The following is a 16,043-nucleotide window of genomic DNA, read 5'->3' on the forward strand; positions in this document are numbered from 1 at the left end:
AACTTCACGCACCAGTTCAGGCTCGGTGATGGTCACTCTCGGCACCGGTCCAAACCAAGTGATCGACATTTTACCTGTTAATTTTTTTAGAAAAATACATCGAAGCTTGTTACTAGCAGTTTACATGGATACACGTTTCCAATTTCATTTTCTGTTATAGTATGTTCAGGTGTAAGACATTTTCTGTTCATTTAGGTGGACTATTTGTCTCCCTCAAAAAAAAGGTGGACTATTTGTCAAGTGGGGACTATAATCAATCCGTTTGTTGCGTGTGGGAGACCACTAGTGTGAGATGCCATGCCACCAAATTAAGATGTTGGTAGAGCACTGTATTTCATACCCCAAAACAATTTATTTATTTTAGAGAAAAGACATTTAGCCAACTTTAACTTAATAATAGCATTTCCGGCATGCATTATAGAGCCATTAAAGCCAAACATAACGAAAACTAAATCCTTCTATGGACACATTTGGTTGTTTTCAGGTGAAGTACGGTCTGGTGAAGGTAAACTAATAATGCGGCTAAAAAGAAACATTATCCCTCTGAAAAGAAGGGATGTAGGCTGTGCGTAAGGGGATATCATGTCATGCCACTGTGCGCATGCATCGTTCTCCCTCTGCTGTCACTTCAATGAATACCACCCGTGGACAGCATTATCTTTTCCAGCCTGATTCCTGCCATGCCTCTCTCCTCCCGTCGCTGACAGGCCTATACCTGCAGAGCCTATTCCTGCCTAGCCTCTCTCCTCCCGTCGCTATTTGTCTCCATGATAAAGCCTGCTAATCACACTAGTACTGTACAAGCGTCTGCACCTGAAAGATACACGGCACGAATCTTTAACGCATTCGGCGGACGGGATAACTGGGTGCCGGGGCACCCGGGTGTCGTCACACCTTTTCGATCTTCATTTTGTGCCTTGAGGAATCCTCGCAGCAAGCTAGGCCAAGTTTAAACATAGGATACAAGAACATATCTATGATATGCCATGTGTCTCCGTTGTAGGTTGCACTAGCATCCAATATGTTCAGTAGCTTATCAGGATAGGCCACCCTGACATATTTGACATGGCTTATCACACCATCCATGAAATTGTCGGTTGGCCTCCTTCCAGTAAATATTTCTAATAGCAACATCTCGTAGCTATATACGTCACCTTCTGTGGAGGATTCAGATCCCGAGCCATACTCTGACAAACATGTAAACAAAGATGTTACTGGCCACGTAATGGGTAGACACAAAATTGGCATATTTCAGTTCTATTTAGCTTGTCAAGTGAAATCTGCCAAGTTGATATTTGGCATATTTTAGTTCTAGCTACTTAGCTTGCTGCCAAGGTAAGAAGGTTTAGAAGGTTTTCTAGAGGCTGGAGAAAAAACTTAGAGGCTAGTATTAGAAAGAAGAAGAATGAGCTTACTGCAGAATTTGATATGCTAGATATCAGGTCTGAAACTACACATCTGTCTGATGTGGAGAATGACAGGATGCAAAACATCCTTAAGGAACTTCATGCCATTCACTACAAGAAATATGTCAACTAGTAACCTTTTGTCAGTGACCCTGGAAGAATTGGTCATAGATCTATGACCATTTCAGACCAATTGGTCAAAAGCTGTTCGAGGGGCTCCAAACCCTAAACCATTGCGACCATTTTGGTCAGAAAGGTCGTAATTTCCTTACACGAAAAGGTCACAAAGCAAACAGTGTTAGTCCGCTGCCTTATTTCTAGTTGTTAATGACCAATATAGATGGTCATAGCCTTATAGATTGTGGTGGGTTGTGATGACTAGGCGCCATCTCATCAGTTTTGCCTATGTGTCATGTCCATGTGGCGGTTTTTGCCCTAGGTTGTGAAGCAACTTATATTTCTGTTATTTCCCAAAATTCCCAAAAAATCTCATAAATTCTTTGGGTCATATCTTCGTCAAATATGTAAAAACCTTCCTTGCCTAGTTCAAAAATAATTTAAAAATATTCATTTTCCTATTCTGTTCAGAGCAGCACTTTGTGAAGGAAGTACCACTTTGGCATGTCCAAATAGTATCCATTTTCTACAGTGCTTTCCTATGCCCAAATAACCATCCTCCACCAAATGCCAGCTCAATCCATTCATTATTTTGAGCCGAGTTTCAACATTCGTATTTATGTCCAGTGTGGTACTTTGTAAAGCAACTACCACCTAGGCTCCTCCTTTTGAGGTGAAAATTTGTGAAGACGGTCTTCTTAGTAACTGATCATCCTCAGCCAAAATTCATGCCCATTAGCCATGTGCATTTCCCGTACCGCAAATCAAACACTTGGCTGCTTATTCATGTTTGAGCATCGATCGGTCTCCTCGTGAGAATCTTATGTTGTGATTTTCTTCCTAGCACCTACCTGGGGAGTGCCCAACCCACTAGACATACCTAGGCCGCCCAGAACACATGGCAACGCCACGGTCACGAGGTGACCACGCGTCGGGCATGCGAGTTTACGCGCTCTAGAGTTGGGCCCCTCGGCCACCGCCCAAACCACGACGTATTGCCACCAAACCATGTATTTATGATTACATAGGTACTTATGTAACTAGAAATGATTTTTGGAAAAAATAAATAGCAAACTATGAGGCAGCTATAGTTCAAATTTGACCCGCTTCCAACTGAATCAACGGCAATTTGTCTTTTTCACCAGAGGTGGATCAAAACTTTTTTCACCCAACCATTTTGTAAATTGTGCATTCTATATGGCTTAGTATTTTATAAAATTGATTTGGTCCATTTTTGCAACAATTATTTGGTAGGTCCTTCACAAAAAAACCGCACTCGGAAAATGAAAAATGAATTTTCCGTGCAAAGAAAATGAAAACTTCCTTAGGAAACATTGTTTGGAATTCCAATATGTATCCTTGTGCACAATATGAGATCATTTGAAAAAACTATGCCATGAATGTGGCCATAAGATTGATCATTTGGCTTGAAAGCCAAGAATCTTCACGCATGATAGCTCATTTCTGATAACACTTTTTAAAATAATTACCGTATTACAAGTTTATTATTTTTCCTGGAAACTTGGTCACATATAATGACACAATGCGAAGGTTTTCCAATTTTTTGATTTTTTTTGAATTTTTTATGCCCGTTTCAAAATGCGGTCAAACGGCGGGCTTGACCGTTCCTAGCTAGTGGTTGAATCTTGGATTTTTTTGGTGTTTCTATGGTTAAATAGATACTTATGTACCTAGAAATGATTTTTGGAAAAAATAAAGAGCAAACTATGAGGCAGCTACAGTTCAAATTTGACCCGTTTCCAGCTGAATCGACGGCAATTTGTCTTTTTCACCAGAGGTGGATCAAAACTTTTTTCACCCAACCATTTTGTCCATTGTGCATTATATATGTCCTAGTATTTTATAAAATTGATTTGATCCATTTTTGCAACAATTATTTGGTAGCTCCTTCACAAAAAAACCTCCTTTTGGGCACTCGGAAAATGAAAAATGAATTTTCCGTGCAAAGAAAATGAAAACTTCCTTAGGCAACATTGTTTGGAATTCCAATATGTACCCTTGTGCACAATATGAGATCATTTGAAAAAACTATGCCATGAATGTGGCCATAAGATTGATCATTTGGCTTGAAAGCCATGAATCTTCACGCATGATAGCTCATTTCCGAGAACACTTTTTTAAATAATTACCGTATTATAAGTTTATTATTTTCCTGGAAACTTGGTCACATATAATGACACAATGCGAAGGTTTTCCAATTTTTTGATTTTTTTTGAATTTTTTATGCCCGTTTCAAAATGCGGTCAAAACGGCGGGCTTGACCGTTCCTAGCTAGTGGCTGAACCTTGGAATTTTTTGGTGTTTCTATGATTAAATAGATACTTATGTACCTAGAAATGATTTTTAGAAAAAATAAAGAGCAAACTATGAGGCAGCTACAGTTCAAATTTGACCTGTTTCCAGCTGAATTGACGACAATTTGTCTTTTTCACCAGAGGTGGATCGAAACTTTTTTCACCCAACCATTTTGTCAATTGTGCATTATATATGGCCTAGTATTTTATAAAATTGATTAGGTCCAATTTTGCAACAATTATTTGGTAGTTCCTTCACAAAAAAACCACCTTTTGGGCACTCGGAAAATGAAAAATGAATTTTCCGTGCAAAAAAAATGAAAACTTCCTTAGGTAACATTGTTTTGGAATTCCAAGATGTACCCTTGTCCACAATATGAGATCATTTGAACAAACTATGCCATGAATGTGGCCATAAGATTAATCATTTGGCTTGAAAGCCATGAATCTTCACGCATGATAGCTCATTTCTGAGAACACTTTTTTAAAATAATTAACGTATTACAAGTTTGTTATTTTTCCTGGGAACTTGGCCACATATAATGACACAATGCGAAGGTTTCCCAATTTTTTGATTTTTTTTGAATTTTTTATGCCCGTTTCAAAATGCGGTCAAAACGGCTGGCTTGACCGTTCCTACCTAGTGGTTGAATCTTGGAAATTTTTTGATGTTTCTCTGATTAAATAGATACTTATTTACCTAGAAATGATTTTTTGAAAAAATAAATAGCAAAGTATGAGGCAGCTGCAGTTCAAATTTGACCCGCCTCCAGCTGAACCGGCAGAAATTTGTCCTTTTCATGAGAGGTGGATCAAAGCTTTTGACACCCAACCATTTGGTCAACTGTGCATTAAACATGGCCTAGTATTTTATAAAATTGATTTGATCCATTTTTACAACAATTATTTGGTAGTTCCTTAAAAAAACCACCTTTTGGGCACTCGGAAAATGAAAAATGAATTTTCCGTGCAAAAAAAACGAAAACTTCCTTAGGCAACATTGTTTGGAATTCCAAGATGTACCCTTGTGCACAATATGAGATCATTTGAACAAACTATGCCATGAATGTGGCCATAAGATTGATCATTTGGCTTGAAAGCCATTGATCTCCACACGTGATAGCTCGTTTCTGAGAACACTTTTTTAAAATAATTGTCGTATTACAAGTTTATTATTTTTCCTTGAAACTTGGTCACATATAATGACACAATGCGAAGGTTTTCCAATTTTTTTTTTTGAATTTTTTATGCCCGTTTCAAAATGCGGTTAAAACGGCGGGCATGACCGTTCCTAGCTAGTGGTTGAATATTGGAATTTTTTTGGTGTTTCTGTGATTAAATAGATACTTCTTTACCTAGAAATGATTTTTGGAAAAAATAAAGAGCAAACTATGAGGTAGCTACAGTTCAAATTTGACCCGCTTCCTACTTAATCGGCGGAAATTTGTCTTTTTCACCAGAGGTGGATAAAAGTTTTGACACCCAACCGTTTGGTCGATTATACATTAAATATGGACTAATATTTTAGAAAAATGATTTAGTGCCATTTTGGCAACAAATGTATGGTAGTTCCTTCAAAAAAACACATTTTGGTGACTCAGAAAATGGAAAATGGTTCTTTTGAGCAAAGAAAATGAAAACCTCCCAAATCAACATTGTTTGTCATCCCTAAATACACACATGTACAAAATATTGGTTTATTTGAACTAATTATAAGAGGTTAAATGTTTGCCCGAATAAGAGGGTACAAACTATAAGAGAGAAAACAAAAATACCTTAATTCTGATTGGTGGAACCAACTGTGTCATGGATCAATGACATCACAAACATCTGTCCATCCATCCATCCATCCGTCCGTCCATCCACCCCCCTCTCTCTCATACAGCAAACCCCTCTCTCTCTCGCACAGCTAACCCTAGCGATCCACCTCTCCCCTCCCCTCCTCTCGCGCAGCCGCCACCCACCTCCACCACGCCTTCTTCCCACCCACATCGCCGCCGCTGCCGCCGTCCTACGCCCTCCCCCCACACCGCCGCCATGAAAGCCTTCTCTCCCCGGTCGAGCAGTAGCAGGTCAGGCGGAGGCGGCAGCCAGATCCGCCGTGTTGCTTCCGGATCCGCGCCCTCCCCACCCTCGATTCATCTCCAATCCCGCCGCCGACACCCAACCCCACCCCCACTGGCGACCTCCCCTAACCCCATCACCACCGGCGACCTCCCACCCTTGCTCAGAGACCCAACCCCAATTCAATTCAGTTCAGAGACGAATCCGCTCCCACATCGCCGCCGCCGCCACACACTGACGAATCCCCTCCATCCACATCTCCCCATCCGCATCCGGCTGCCTGGATCCGCGTCGCCCCATCTGCATCCGGCTACCTGGACCCGCGTCGCCCCATCCGCATCCGTCTACCTCGATTCTTCGTCACGGACCGCTTCTTTGGTGGGTCGCGGCGTTGCACAGGTGTGGCGGAGGTGCAGGCGACCGAGTCGCACTAGCAGCGGATCACGGAGGCGATCCTGGAGCACGCGCTCAAGATTTGCTCCGATAAGAATGTAAGACGTCTCTGTTCCGATTGCTGATTTCTTCTCTTCCCCCGGCTGCTCGTGCTTAATTGGTACTTAAATTGGGTCAGATTGTTGGTCTGTTGAACGTAGAGGTGAAGACACAGGTGGTGGTGGGGGATCCCAAGGAGAAGATCTGCAAGGTGGCGGCCGAACTCAAGGACGATCTGCTCGTCACGGGGTGCCGTGCTTTCTGCCCCGTCAAGAGGTAACTGAAATACCAACACTGTCTTCTGCGCTTTGGTGAGCTGAATTTCTAATTGTTCTGGCGCTGGCTTGCTGCCTGACACAAGTGCGAACTGTAAACGAAATTGCGGTTTCTGAAATCAGTTTTCTTGCCAGTACAACACCTGTAGACTGTAGTGAAATTCGTCCGTTCCAAATTCGACTGCTGATAACATCCGTGTTTACTGACACACTATAATATTTGGGCAAAACTGGGTTATCAGAGAACTGTGCTACTATATAAACATCATTTTGCGTATGAATCTGATACAGTGTGAAGTATGTGTTACATCTGCTCCTGTAGACATGAGACTGCATGTGTATAGATAAATTTGTCTTGATCTGTAGCGCATTTGTGCCTTGGCATAGCATTTTTCTTTCCATAGAACTGAATATCACAGATAGAACTGTTCAGTCAGTCTGTCTTAGTAGTAGCTACTGAAAACCGACTCGCATTGCTTCATGGAAATCTCTCACGGCCACAGTGAAGAACTCTACTTGTACAACCAAAATTGATTCAAATCCTATGTATCTAGAACTGCATCTTCACATTCTTTAGTGCAGCCATATAGTAGCACTGTAGTAACCTTCTAGATCAGTTCATTTAGTGATTTTTTTTCCGAGGAGTTCATATTGTAATCTATTTAGATCATGAAGTTTCCAGGACAGTTGCCTGCCTGCTTGTATGATAGGCGTCACCTTTCGTGTATGAAAGAAACAAGCTGATCCGGTTCCTTTGGTGACCAAGGCATATTCCTGTCCAGCATATGTTAAACTTTGTATGCTGAATTTAAATTGGCTGCCAGCACCAGCAGTTCCTTTTATGCACCGGTTCAGATCACCTGCTGGATACGCTTGTGCAATCCTATTCCAGTTCAAATAGAAACGCTAAACATATCATAAATGATGCACCTTTTGCATTCTTTCAGTCTTGTATTTTTAGGAAGCATTTTAAAACGACGGATCATGCAGCCCCCACATAATACTCATGTCGCCCCCACATAATGTTGTCTAACAGATTGCTTTGTTAATATATTGTTCTTCCTTGCGTAATATTCTTGTTGCCGATAATAGGGCCTGTAGATAGCAAGTTATTTTCCTAGTGGTTACTTATGCTTATTGTGTATCACATTGAAAGAGAAAATGCACAATGAGCTTGTTTGATCTTTTCTATGCTTATGTATACTTGATCAGGGCAGTCCTATTTCCTGTGATCTTTCCTATCATTTGCTAGTGTGATGCTTGAAGATGAAATTTTTTAAAACCCAAACTGGTGTGTGCTGTCATGCATCTCCAGATTATTGGTTTAGTGTACCATAGATATGTGTGATCATTTTGTCTAACTATCTTCCTTGTGTATGCTTGTTCTTGAACTGCAGGGCGCGGAGGTTCTGCTGGTAACAAGTTCCGAATGTCGCTGGGTCTGCCGGTGGCAGCCACTGTCAACTGCGCTGATAACACTGGTGCCAAGAACCTCTACATAATCTCCATGAAGGTAATCAAGGGGCGCCTGAACAGGCTCCCTTCTACCTGCATTGATGACATGGTTATGGCCGCTATCAAGAAGGGAAAGCCACACCTGAGGAAGAAAGTCATGCCGGCTATCATTGTGAGACAGCATAAGCCATGGCGTCGAAAGGATAGTGTCTTCATGTACTTTGAAGGTACTGCCAAGTTCTTATGATGACTTTAGTCATTCTGCACTAGTGTACTGTAGTAATTTAATTTGCCTTTCTAAAACTGTAGCCAAGCTGTACCTCCTTCTACTGGAACAATAAAGATGAATGAATTCTTTCTCCTGCTCAACTCTTTCCTCTCTGTCTGTCCACGTAGTAGGATTCATGCACCAAGCCCAGAACCTGAATCTTTTATTTGGCTGCTAGTAAACCAGGTTGTACTCTTTCCAAGTGCAAGTTGGATAGAACCTACAATTAAGTGCATGGACATATATGGATTCTGGTTCAATTCATATGTATGTTTGTATGTGCATGCTTAAGATTTTGACTAAAACTAGTTAATTCATTGTTCTACCTTGAAGGTGACCAGTCCCTAGCTGCGCGCTTTGGTCGGTCCTGCTAATTTCAGTTCCTATGATTTTTAATCTCCATTTTCTGTTTTCCCCAGCTACCAAGACTTTGAGTTTGTGGTGGTGGCAGCTGACACGGAGCCGATCAAAATCTTCCCCCACCCCCTGTTGCTCCCTGATGATAACAAGGTAGAAATTTTGTCCGTATGCTGCATCATATATAGTACTGCCAATTAGTTTGTATGCCGTTGCTTGCGTGATATGGTTAGATCGACGACTGTCAAGCTCATAATTCTATATGATGTGTTAAAGATTAACAGAATATATGACATGACTTGTGTGCAGACCTCTAGTACCTTGCTCATCTATAATGTGTCTGTTGTACGCTTGCCTTTCTTTGGCCTACTATTTTTATTTATCAAATGAAAGGACATTCTGTTTGGCAGTGGGCGGTTTTGCTCAAAAATAAGTAAATAAATTGTATGTGGATGCTGAAATGTTAGATGTCTGTTGGTTGCTGTATATGGGAAAGATGAATTGAATCTTGCAATGTACTTGTCAATTCTAGCTTATATTGGTGTCTTGCGATCCTAAAAAATTATAGAATCCTTCTGTGTACTTGTCAATCCTGCTGTGTATTCATATTGTGTCTCTGTTTTCTTGTATGAACGAGTTATCTAATTTTAACTAGCTGGAGAACAAAAAGCATGGTACTAGCTCAATTTGTATTATCATTCTAAATAAGTTTCCTTTTCATGAATGGTCTGTTCATAATATACTTGCCTCACTTTTTCTGATTCTTCTCTGCTGATTCATGTAACAGGGCGACCAAGTAAGGCATGTTGTTTGTTTTCTTGAAGGCCGTTTTGTTTGTTCCCAGCCCTAACTACGGTTGTCCAGCTAGCTCGGCATGTTGTTCATATCACTATGGTAGTCCAACAAGTTTGGCATGTTGTGAGTTTGGCATGTTCATGACGGGAGAGGGTGCCAGTTTGTGATTGCTTGTAAAGCTTGTAAAGTACTGTATTACACAAGTCATTACTGTGATTGCCACTGTATTACACTTGTAAAGATCTGGTTGCTTTTATTTGAAGTATTATGTGTGCTTTTTGTCTGCCCATTTAAATACTGTTTCAAATATGAAGAATATGAGCCTGATAGATTGGACCCACTTACTATAACATGACAAATGGGACCCAGTTACGAGAACCAGACAACTGGGACCCATCTGACTAGTGGACCCTTCTTTTGGGGGAAAAAAGAAAAACTAAATTTGTTTAGACAAAAAGGCCACAACCCAACAATAAAAGAGGATGCAATGTAGGGCTTGGCCTATGAACCTGACCAAAAATTGACAGAAAAAAACACAAATAGGCCGAATTGTTGGGCTAGGCCCATGTAGAAAATTGAATTGGACCGGGCTGAATCTTGTGCCACATCATCTTGCCACGCTGGATACCTACGTGGACTGGGGAGGCTGCTAGTGACCAAAACGCCACAGTAGGAATATTTTGGTCGTAAACGTCTACGACCTTCTCACAGAGAAGGTCGCTATAGTCAATTAACGACCCCCAACTTTTGACCTTATGTTTTTGGTCACAAAAAGGTCACAAATTGAAAACTATGACCTTTCAGTGACCAATAGTGGAGGTCACTAGTTGACATATTTCTTGTAGTGATTTGGCTCAAAGAAACAAAGGCTAGACAGAGATCCAGAGATAAAGAAATCCTGCAGGGAGATAGGAATACTAAGTACTTTAATGCTGTAGCTAATCAGAGGAGAAGGAAGACCCTGATTCATGCTCTTGATGGCCCAGATGGCACCACTTCTGACATCAATGAGATGTTAAAAATAGTTGTTGATTTCTATAAATATTTTTTTAAAGAGGATAGACAGGGCTTCACTCTAAGTCGGGATTTCATCTCCCCAGATGAGAAAATCTCTGATGACAAAAATGAAGCTCTTCAAGCCCCATTTACTGAGGAAGAGGTGAGAGAGGCCATATTTGGTTCCTACTCTGATGGGGCTCCTGGACCAGATGGCCTCTCTTTCATATTCCTCCAGGAATTCTGGGAGGTCATTAAAAATGATGTAATGGCAATGTTTAAGGAATTTCACTCTGGTAATTTAAACATCTACAGGCTCAACTTTGCCATGATCACTCTTATTCCAAAAGAGGAAGATGCCACCAGTATGAAATTTTTTAGGCCAATTAGCTTGTTGAACTGCATCTTTAAGGTCTTCACCAAAGTACCAACCAATAGGCTTGCTGTTATTATGAATTTCCTGACTTCTAATAATCAGTCAGCCTTCATAAAGGGGAGATTCATTCTGAAAAGTGTGGTGACTGCCCATGAGGTCTTACACTCCACTTACCACTCTAATAACCCAGGTCTGGTGCTTGAACTAGATTATGAGAAGGCATTTGACAAAGTTAATTTAGACTTCTTGATGGAAAGCCTACATAGGAGGAACTTTGGTCCTGTTTGGATCAATTGGATCCATCAGATCACTCATATGGGGTCTGTAGGTGTTAAAGTGAATGGAGTGGAGAGAAATTTCTTTGTAACTATATTAAGGCAGGGGGACCCTGCTTCACCTTTACTCTTCAATCTTGTTGTAGATGTTTTGACAAGAATGCTTGCTAAAGCATCCTCCCATAGATTGATTAGAGGGCTAGGTTCTTATTTCATTCCAGGGGGGGTCATCTGCTTGCAATATGCAGATGATACCATCCTTTTCATGGATGAAGATAAGACAAAAGCAGCTAACCTTAAAAAAAACCTAACCTGTTTTGAAAAAGTCTCAAGCATGAGAATTAACTATTCTAAAAGTGAGCTGATCCCTCTAGGTGTAGATGAGGGAGAGGTAGCATCATTTGCTGAGATCTTTGGGTGTACTGTAGGTACTTTTCCCATAAAATACCTAGGGATCCCATTACACTATGATAAACTAAGAAGAGATGACATCCAACCACTTATAGCTAGGCTTACTCTGATTAAAGCTTGTTTAGCAAGTATTCCAGTCTATCTGTTATCCTTCTTCAAATTCCCAGAATGGGCCTTAGAATTAATTAACAGTCAATTGGCACATTGTTTGTGAAGTTATTTTGAGGGAAACAGAAAACTTCACCTAGCCAACTGGCACTTAGTCTGCATGAAAAAAGAGCATGGTGGCTTAGGTGTGCCAAACATCAAAGATGTGAATCTTTGCTTACTTGGGAGCTGGGTTAAGAGATATTCTCAAGACAATGGGAAAATCTGGAAGACTATTATAGATAATAAGTATATTAGAAATGCCCCCAATATCTTTGCTAGCAAACCACAAGCAGCCTCAAATTTTTGGCAGGGTGTGATGTGGGCTGCCAAAGCTTTGAAGTTTGGTTATAGATGGAAAATCTGGTTTGGGACCTCACCCCTCTCTGTGCAGTTCTGGCATTTGTACTCAATTTGCCACCAACAATGTGTAACAGTGTCTGAGATTTGGGATGGGGAGAATATCAAGTTAACCTTTAGGAGAGTGTTTACCACTGCTATGATGGAGGATTTGTACTGCCTTGAGCAGATCATTAAGCAGACTCCCCTCTCTGATGAGGATGATGCTATGATCTGGCAGTATGAATCAAAAGGGATTTATACCTCTAGCTCTCTCTATGCTATTATTAATTTTAGGGGTGTAAAGCCTGTCTATATTCCTTCCATTTGGTCTTTGGTAGTACCACCCAGAGTGCAGGTCTTCCTGTGGTTACTAGCTCACAACAAGCTGATAACCAAAAATAACTTGCTCAAAAGAGGGATAGAAAAACCTCCGGAATGTGTTTTCCTGGAGCAAGAAACGGTAGATCCCTTGTTCTTTGATTGTGTGGTTGCCAAGAAAATCTGGAGTGATATATCTGTTGGGGAACGTAGCAGAAATTCAAAATTTTCCTACGAGTCACCAAGATCTATCTATGGAGAGACTAGCAACGAGAGAGAGGAGTGCATCTACATACCCTTGTAGATCGCGAGCGGAAGCATTCAGGAGAACGGGGTTGAGGGAGTCGTACTCGTCGTGATCCAAATCACCAAAGATCCTAGTGCCGAACGGACGGCACCTTCGCGTTCAACACACATGTAGCCCGGTGACGTCTCCCATGCCATGGTCCAGCAAGGAGAGAGGGAGAGGTTGGGGAAGACTCCGTCCAGCAGCAGCACAACGGCGTGGTGGTGGTGGAGGAGCGCGGTACTCCGGCAGGGCTTCGCCAAGCACTACAAGAGACGAGGAGGGAGAGAGGTAGGGCAGCGCCTTGGAGAGAATAACTCATCTATTGGGCAGCCCCTAGACCTCAACTATATATAGGGGAGAGGGAGGGCGCTGCGCCCCCTCTAGGGTTCCCACCCCAAGGGGTGCGGCAGCCCCTAGATCCCATCTAGGGTGGCGGTCAAAGGGGGAGAGGGGGAGACTTGCCCCACAAGCAAGGTGGAGGCGCCCCCCTCCCCTAAGGTTTTCAACCCTAGGCGCCTTGGGCACTGGTGGGGGCGCACCAGCCCACCTGGGGCTGGTCCCCTCCCACACTTGGCCCATGCAGCCCTCTTGGGCCGGTGGCCCCACCTGGTGGACCACCGGGACCCTCCCGGTGGTCCCGGTACGTTACCGATAGTACCCGAAACTTTTCCGGTGACCAAAACAGGACTTCCCATATATAAATCTTTACCTCCGGACCATTTTGGAACTCCTCGTGACATCCGGGATCTCATCCGGGACTCCGAACAACATTCGGTAACCACGTATATCTATTCCCTATAACCCTAGCGTCATCGAACCTTAAGTGTGTAGACCCTACGGGTTCGGGAACCATGCAGACATGACCGAGACAACTCTCCGGCCAATAACCAACAGCGGGATCTGGATACCCATGTTGGCTCCCTCATGTTCCACGATGATCTCATCGGATGAACCACGATGTCAAGGATTCAATCAATCCCGTATACAATTCCCTTTGTCTAGCGGTATAGTACTTGCCCGAGATTCGATCGTCGGTATCCCGATACCTTGTTCAATCTCGTTACTGGCAAGTCTCTTTACTTGTTCCGTAACACATCATCCCGCGATCAACTCCTTGATCACATTGTGCACATTATGATGATGTCCTACCGAGTGGGCCCAGAGATACCTCTCCGTCACACGGAGTGACAAATCCCAGTCTCAATTCGTGCCAACCCAACAGACACTTTCAGAGATACCCGTAGTGCACCTTTATAGCCACCCAGTTACGTTGTGATGTTTGGTACACCCAAAGCATTCCTACGGTATCCGGGAGTTGCACAATCTCATGGTCTAAGGAAAAGATACTTGACATTTAGAAAAGCTTTAGCATACGAACTACACGATCTTGTGCTAGGCTTAGGATTGAGTCTTGTCCATCACATCGTTATCCTAATGATGTGATCCCGTTATCAATGACATCCAATGTCCATGGTCAGGAAACCATGACCATCTGTTGATCAACGAGCTAGTCAACTAGAGGCTCACTAGGGACATGTTGTGGTCTATGTATTCACACATGTATTGCAGTTTTCGGTCAATACAATTATAGCATGAATAATAGACAATTATCATGAACAAGGAAATACAATAATAACCATTTTATTATTGCTTCCAGGGCATATTTCCAACAATATCGAACTTTTTTTGTTGATTTAGGGTCAAATTACCTATCCATTTCCAGGTTTTGGCCGGCTAACAAGAAACACACATCTATGAATACCTTTGTGGCTTGTGTCTCGTGGAGCATATGGAAAACTAGAAATAATCATGTGTTTAATAACGCTGTCTGGTCTGACTTGAAACAGATATGGTGGCAAGTCTGGAGGACACTCAAAAGATGGATGATCATGTACAAAGGGGAATCACTGGAGAAGTTTCAGCAAATCTTGCTCTGGATATCCAGCATCCTCGCAGCGCCCTTTCAGTTGACAGTGGGGTGAGTGATGGTGACGTTGACACTGAAGGTGTCTCCCAAACCTCTAAGCTCGCCAACCTGTCACTGAGGACAGGTGAGGATCTTTGGAAGCAGAGCTCTGCCCGGGCGCATGATTCCTCGTTGAAGAAAGTTTTTCAGGCCACAACAAGCCCAGTTACTCCTCTAGAGATGCCTGGCTCGCCGACCCAGCCGCTCAAGAAGATGAGGAGCGATGTTGTGGAGCAAATCAAGATGGCGAGGCTGATGCTGATCACCCGAGACAAGGCGACATGGCCAGGCTGTGTTGCCCCCCTTGGAGGTGCTGAACCAGAGATGTTGCCCTGGGAGTAGTTGAAATTCCTTAGAGAGTTCACTCTTAATGTAATATAAAGTCTTAAGTAGCATGGCTGGAGGCTGATGCGATTTCTGTTTTCTAGTTTATGGTGGCTTGTGATATCGGAACATGCTTCGGTTTGGAAGTGTGATGTAAGACTTTGTGGTTTCATTTTTAATGGAACCAGGGGCCCAAAATCCCCTTATGCTCTAAAAAAAGCTATTTAGCTTGCCAAGTGAAATCTGACAATTTGATATTGAATTAAATAATACAATGATAAATATTCCTAGAAAAATTTAAGAGGTTGCTAACCTGGTGTGACATATCCAATTGTGCTTTTAATCACAAATGAGCTGCTTTCAGTTCCACCACCACTGTGCTCACATTCTTCAGTATGCATTATCCTTGCTAGACCAAAGTCGGTGATGTGCGCAACAAAGTCATCATCCAGAAGGATGTTGCATGGTTTGATATCACAGTGAACTATGGATGGCTCAATTTGATGGTGAAGATATTCTAATGCCTCCGCAACATCTAGAGCAATGCATAGCCTTTCCATCAAACTTAGCCTTCTAAGGTTCTGGCTGTTAGTCATGGAGTTTGGATGCAGCCATTCATCTAAATTTCCGTTGCAGATAAACTCTAGGACAAGTGCCTTGAACTCATCACCATTACGGTCCAAACTGCTACACACAGTGATCACTTTGACAAGTTTCCGGTGTCGAATCTTCCTTAGGGCCTCACACTCTCTCAAGAAGCTTCTATTAGCTCCTCGTTTGCCAAGATTGAGAACCTTGATTGCTACAATATATAAACTCTCATCAAGATTTAGAGTTCCAATGTACACATTGCCAGAACTTCCAGAACCAATGAAATTTTCCGGTGAGAATGATTCCGTTGCTGCATCTATCTCATCATAGGATATTCTCTCATGGTGAAAGCCGGTTTCTTCAATTTCTGGCGAAGACCGGTCCACTTCAATTTCTGGCGACGTGGCCTCCCCCCGTCCACAACCCAGCCCCAACCCCGTCGACGCGTGTACCAATCCGCGAGACGCCTTCCCGGCCCCACCTCCTGCGGAGACTAACCAGGACTGCTCGGGCTCCCCCTCCCA

At 42.5% G+C, this 16,043-nt stretch overlaps 1 pseudogene; it reads right to left on the reverse strand.

Annotated features, from left to right (window-relative positions):
- Nucleotides 1-16,043, reverse strand: part of LOC123084532 (probable LRR receptor-like serine/threonine-protein kinase At3g47570) — a 58,420-nt pseudogene that overhangs the window by 13,359 nt on the left and 29,018 nt on the right.

This window comes from Triticum aestivum, chromosome 4A (assembly GCF_018294505.1).
Source record: "Triticum aestivum cultivar Chinese Spring chromosome 4A, IWGSC CS RefSeq v2.1, whole genome shotgun sequence".
Classification (NCBI taxonomy): domain Eukaryota; kingdom Viridiplantae; phylum Streptophyta; class Magnoliopsida; order Poales; family Poaceae; genus Triticum; species Triticum aestivum.